This window comes from Palaemon carinicauda, chromosome 15 (genome assembly GCF_036898095.1).
Source record: "Palaemon carinicauda isolate YSFRI2023 chromosome 15, ASM3689809v2, whole genome shotgun sequence".
NCBI classification, from domain to species: Eukaryota; Metazoa; Arthropoda; class Malacostraca; order Decapoda; family Palaemonidae; genus Palaemon; species Palaemon carinicauda.
Window position 1 is genome coordinate 12,529,567 of NC_090739.1, and position 7,500 is coordinate 12,537,066.

Here is a 7,500-nt window from a genome sequence, read left to right on the forward strand (position 1 = left end):
TTCCGTAACATTTTACTATTATTATTATTATTATTATTATTATTATTATTATTATTATTATTATTATTATTATTATTTTTGTTATTATTATTATTATTATTATTATTATTATTATTATTATTAGTTAGGCTACAACCCTAGTGGGAAAAGCAGGATGCTGTAAGCCTAAGGGCTCCAACTGGAGAAAATAGCCCAGTGGCGAAAGGAAGCATGGGAATAGGTAAACAACAAGAGAAATAATGAACAATGAAAATGAAATATTTGAAGAATTTTATCCATAAAAATTAAAATATGAAAAATCTCTCAAGTTTATATTGTAGGAATACTGTTCATTTGATATGCTGTAGTTAAAATGCGTTCTTAATATTCTTGCATAAGTTCTTTTTCATTTTTCAACTTTGAAAGCGTTCAATATAGAAAGTTTACCAACTTCTTCGAGATGAAATTTAAAATCTTGACCGAACAAAGCGAAGTTTTGTGTCTGGTTGGATTAAATTGAACTTTTTGAATTACGTCCAAACTAATACAATGCTAATTTCACCAACCTTGGGTTTTCGGAACGAGCTGAAGATTTCATTTTGCTTTTCAGTTTAGTTCGTGTTGGTATTGGTAATTTGAAGTGACGATTATCTTCATAATTTAAAGGTTTTACGAAAAAAAAAATGTATCTAACCAATAAATTTCATTGAATTTGCTTAACTGTGTCAATTAGTTAATGTAGTATAAACGCTTCTATAAGTTCAAAAGCAATAGTAATAATAATAATAATAATAATAATGATAATGATAACTAAATTTCTGTTCACTTTCGTAACTTCTTATTGTTACACACACACACACACACACACACACACGGAGATGTGTGTGTTTGTGTGTAATTTTAAATTGTCTGCTACATGGTTACATCAAACTGCTTATACACAAATAAGTGTATCACAAATACAAACATATACTCACATAAATACAACTGTGTATATATGCCTAACATGCGTATGCTTTTAAAAACACCGATACAAATCTGAAAATAAGAAGTAGATGCATTCCCACATAATCAAGAACTGGAGATCCCATTCCAGGGCTGTTGAAATATTATTACCTCCGCCAACGAAGTTGAAAGGTGGTTATGTTTTACCCCCTGTTTGTGTATGTGTTTGTATGTTTGTGCACAGCCTTCCGGCCACAATTTTGATCGTAACGTAATGAAACTTGCAGTAATTAACTGTTATGTAAAAAGCTGTAAATGATTAAGTTTTGGAAGTTCAAGGTCAAAGGTCAAGCAAGATGTCCAATTCACGTATATAATCTGCCATAAGTTTGGAGATCGTTGTCACATTGACTTCAGACTTGGTTCATATTTGAGGATATGAAAATCCACGCCAATTAATACATATTAAGGTCAAAGGTCAAGGTCGAGTTAAAGGTTGAGAAATAAGCTGCCCCGGCGGAGGTCTGCGCTCTACTGAGTACGGTACCTACTCCTTTAGTTTCAAATTTTTGTCTATCGGAGCAGCCAAGCAGTGGAGAGGGTAGCTGGATATTATTAAGAATATGGAAGGTCGAGGTCAAAGGTCAAGGTAACGGTCAAGCAAAATGTCCAATTCACGTAATCAGAAATAAGTTTGGATATTGTTGTCACATTGACTTCAAACTTGGTTCATATTTGAGTGTATGAAAATCCACGCCAATTAATACATGTTAAGGTCAAAGGTCAAGGTATACCAAAAGGACTAGAAATAAGCTGCCGCGGCGGAGGTGTGCGCTCTACTGAGTACGGTACTTAATCCTCTATAGTCCATTTCTTTTAGCGATGCAGATTTGCACCGACTCGCATCGGTGCCCTTTTAGCTCGGAAAAGTTTCCTGATCGCTGATTGGTTAAAATTATCTCGTCCAACCAATCAGCGATCAGGAAACTTTTCCGAGCTAAAAGGGCACCGCTGCGAGTTGGTGCAAATCTGCATCGCTAAAAGAAATGGACTATAGTTTCAAGTTTGTGTTCATCGGAGCATCCAAGCAGCTATCCCTCGGCACGAGAGCTACAAACTCTCGAGAACAAAGAATCCGGAGGATGTTAAAATGGGAGAGTTTATGTGCATATTAATAGAAACGTAATGAGTTGCTCTTGTGGAAAGGATAAAATCACGAGGATTCGTGTCAAGCATAAATATTCATGTTCTGATTATTTATTTCGTAATGAGCGTTCAATAGATGACAAATTAATTAATTCTTCTATTTACTTTTTTTTTTTTTTTTTTTTTGGTGGGGGGGGGGGGGGGGTCTTTGTTGAACTGCTTGCAGATGCTAGTTGGGTTGTAGGTAATTATTTATTGCGTATATTTTAATGTTTTTGGCTTTGTTGGATGATTTATTTGCGTGAATTAGTTACTGCTGCTAGTGAGAATTAAAAGAAACATTCGTTTTATCTGCGCCATGAACAGTAAAATATTTTTTTTTATTCTAAATTATACATCCGCTCATCGATATTTATAACATCTGGTAACTGACGGATAAATGAAAGGAAATCAAGTCTAATTTCAGATGATTTTACTTAATTACCTTATACAATTAATCCTACGGTATTCTTGAAATGAAATGCTTTCATGCTTGATTATGCTTCCTCATTTAGGATTTTTTTTTTTTCTCCTGTGTTCTTAATTCTTCTTTTCCCATGATCTAGTACAGGGGCTTCCTAACTTTCTTTTTTTTCTGTCATTTACCCCTGCACCCGGTTCACCCTTCCAGATTTTCCCCTTCATGGGTATGGGGGAAAAAGTTGTCAAAGCACACTGTTACTATTTATCAATCTATTTAAAAAATTTCATAATATAGTGATAAACAAATAGGTACATCTACAACAAGCATTCTCTCTCTCTCTCTCTCTCTCTCTCTCTCTCTCTCTCTCTCTCTCTGACATGAGAAAATCCAACTAATTTTATTATTGCTAGTAGCAGTGTAATTGACCCGCCCCCCCCATTGAAGCTCAAATTTCCCATAATTTGAGAAGTACTGTTCTACTGTGATGGAAAGTATACTCGTCAAATACCATTCGCCAGTAGATTATTAATGTTGAAACATATTACTGAATTCTGGAGACACGAAGGTCGAAGTCATTATTAATATTACAGAAAATTAAAGGGAGTCTACGATACTCGCGAAAGTTTATCACCAGATCTTTTGCTATAATGAATTTGGCTTAATACATATACATCCCCACTATTCCCAGAGGGAGGGACGGGTGGAGAGGGAAGAGGGCGGATTGGTTCAGTATTATTATTATTATTATTATTATAATTATTATAATTATTATTATTATTATTGTTATTATTATTATTGTTATTTTATTATTATTATTATTATTATTATTATTATTTAATAATGATATCATCATTATCTTTATTATTATTATTATTATTATTATTATTATTATCATTATTAATATCAGTTAAGCTACAAACCTAGTTGGAGAAGTAAGATGTTATAAGCCCAAGGCCACCAATAGAGAAAAATAGCCCCTGTGAGGAAAGAAAATAAGGAAATAGTTAAACGATATGAGAAAAAATTAATAATAATATATTTCAAAATCAGTAACAGCATCAAAACAGATGTCTTATACATAAACTATAAGAAGACATATGTCAGCCTGTTCAACATAAAAACATTTGGAGAAATGTTGGTAAGGCAGTAACGGCGACAAAGTCTATCAGTTCAGCCATTAGCCATAAGTACCAAATTCATAATTTCAACAATATGGAATTTCACAACGCCTTTTTAACCTTAAGCAATGAAGGCCGTTGTGGGTTTTGGAGAGGGGGGGGGGGGGTGGGGGGGGCGATATAGCGGTGTGGTCTAAGCAGAAAAGTCTAGACAAGACCTTCTGCCCACTTCAGCAGGAGCACACCCGGTCAGGTAGAATTTGACATCTTAGGTCATTTTAGGCTAGAGAAGGAAAGACACAGGATATCCCACTTGTCCGTCTGTTTCTTGTGGTAAGTGGAAACTGAACAAGATCTAAAATGTTGTTTTATGAACTGACTTGCTTCTCAATTCCACACAACCTAACGAACTGTACTTATATATATATATATATAAATACATATATATACATATATATATACATGTATATATCTATAAATACATATATATATATATATAAATACATATATATACATATATATATATATACACACACACACACACATATATATATATATATATATATATGAGTGTGTGTGTAGTAAGTTTTCCAGCTTATACTCGAAAATTCAACACTTGCAAATGTAACCCAAAGAATTTGAATTGAAACAGTGAATACAGCCAACAATTTGTTTTTTACGGTTATTTTACAATATGTGATTACTCAACAGCCACTTTAACCCGTCATACCATCTGGAAACGAACTTACAAATTGTAAATGTAATCCAGCAGTTATGTACAAACTTGGAAAGAACCAAATACTCAGAATAATGACCAACTATAATAGAAATTGGCTTTCATGAAATTAAACTTAAGTTTTGTAAAGGTACATTTTTACTGGGAAAACAAAAATAAAATAAATAAGATTGTATTCCCAAATTATGAGATGCCATTGTTCCATCATTATAACAAGAAATAACTACATTTATAAGTACTATTTTGTCTACCTTCCCCCTGCAACTAAAATGTTTGTTTTTAATTCCCCATGAATTGTAATTGCCAACCGGAATAAACATTTTTGTGGTTAGAATTTTACCGAGTAGAAAAAAAAGCCACTTACATGATTACAGTACAATGCGTTAATGAGTTTTCCTTGGTGGTGTTAATGAGGATTGGCTTAATATACTCGGCTCCAGACAGGATTGACTAAAAGTGGAACCGAAAAAGCATTTCCTAGCTTCATTAGTCCAGGGTAGATTAAAGGAAGATATTCTCTCTCTCTCTCTCTCTCTATCTCTCTCTCTCTCTCTCTCTCTCTCTCTCTCTCTCTCTCTCCAAAACCCGTGGGGTATCTTAGGTGAGATGACATGATAGGTTGAGTTTTCTCCATATTGACGGGAATTTGTTTTTGAATATTTATAAAGTATATATATATATATATATATATTGTATATATATTATATATGTATATATATATATATATACTGTATATATATTATATATGTGTATATATATATATATATATATGTATATATATATATATATATATATGACTTGCTGACAACATGCATCATTTCAGTAGAGTCTTCCTAAGCTATTTCAGAACCTGTTACTGACATTTTGAAGGAATGATTTCTCCATGGTGTGCATTATTGATAATTTTCCTACGCATACACATATACATACTTACATGCATGTATATATGTATATGTAATATACGTATATATATATATATATATATATATAAATAAATATATGTACACATATATACATATATGTATATATATAAATAAATAAATATGAATATATATGTATATATACACATACATATATATTTCTTTGTGTGTTTGTGTGTATTTGTCTATGTACGCATTCATATTACATGCATACAGTATTTACCTATAGGTCTGTCATGATACCAGAAATATAAACAGTAACCTTGTCTGAAATATATATAAAATTATGCAACACAAGTATACTTTCCTTTAGCTCTTGTTTACTTATTAATGACAATACTCTCTCTCTCTCTCTCTCTCTCTCTCTCTCTCTCTCTCTCTCTCTCTCTCAGAATGCTCAATTTGCTCTCCCTTAATGTACTTACAGATTGCTCTGGTCTCATTAGGCTTGCTTCCGTCCATAATGTAACCTTAATAATCTATCAAATCTGATTAACTATAGTGATGGTCTGGCTCTTGTGGATATTGATACACCCCCCCCCCCCTTATCTTATCGATGGGTAATCATTATAGATTATATAGAATAAAGGAAATGTTACTGAGCTGAATATCTATTGAATTCATTATTATTATTATTATTATTACTATTATTTTTATATTTACTTTTTTATTATTATTATTATATTATTTTTATTATTATTATTACTTTTTTATTGTTATTATTATTATTATTATTATTATTATTATTATTATTATTATTATTACTTTTATTATTATTTTTATTATTACTATTATTATTTAGTTTATTCTTTATTAGTGATCCGTCTATTTCTTTGGTTTCCCTGTTTGAGCCTTTGGGTCCGTAGCATCCAGCTTTTCTAAGTAGGAATGTACTTTGGCTATATATAATACTAATTATAATAATTATAATTATAATATTTTTACAAACATTGAAATCTATGTGGCTGATCGAGGTTGATAAAATTTTACTTTATATTAGAATTGATTTGGACTTAAGCAATTAGTTTCTGTAACTCCTTTACAAACAATTTAGCAAATGCATGCATATTGGGTTTTATCATTCCAAAAATTACATTTTGTTTTATACTTGTCGCAAGTTATTTTCATAAAGGTACTTCAGAAAGACTACCTATATATGTATATGTTTATATATATATATATATATATATATGTATATATATATGTGTGTGTGTGTGTGTGTATATAGATATATATATATATGTATATATATGTGTGTGTTTATGTATATATATATATATATATATGTGTGTGTGTGTGTGTGTATTCATGTGTATGCATATTATACTATAAACATACATGTACAGTATGTATGTATAAATTTATATATATACATACATATATTTATATATATATATACTCAGAGAGAGAGAGAGAGAGAGAGAGAGAGAGAGAGAGAGAGAGAGAGAGAATATGACTACACATACCATTACCACCAGAGAAAAGCCAAACAAATGCATGCTCTCATCTATGTTTATGAAGCCGCTTTAATCTAAATTACCTTTCAATAGTTCTTTATCATTAGGTCTTCAGGCCCCTTCACTCAGCCCCTCGCATCCATTAGTGTTTATTTTCATCTTCAAGCAAACAGTAAACCCTTTGATATGCTCCATCGCTCGAGGGATTCCTGTCGAAAAGGGATTATGGATTCGCGATCCCTGCTAATAATGGACGCTGGCATTTCTCGTCCTTGGAAGCATGGGATTCGATCCGCATTATCTTTTGATGCTCATGCAATGCTCTCTGATGGAATCATTGTTATTATGATCCATGCTCATGCTCATTCTCATGCCGGGATGTTGTTCTCTGCGGACTCTGTGTTAAATGAACTAACTTTCTTAATGTTAAAAAGCGCAAACTTGCAAAGGGTGGGCTGGAGTAATCGCTCTCGTGTTTCACATTTTGATATCATTAATCCCTTTCATGATATCGTTTTATCATTCTTGTGATGATAAAGGGGAGAGAGAGAGAGAGAGAGAGAGAGAGAGAGAGAGATATGTCACTTTTATCTGAACTTTTAGTGCAAACATTTTGCATTTTTTTGTCAAAACATAATCCTGTCATTCTATCGCTCTTGTCATTAGAGAGAGAGAGAGAGAGAGAGAGAGAGAGAGAGAGACCTAATATGTCATTTTTATCTGTAACTTTTAACGG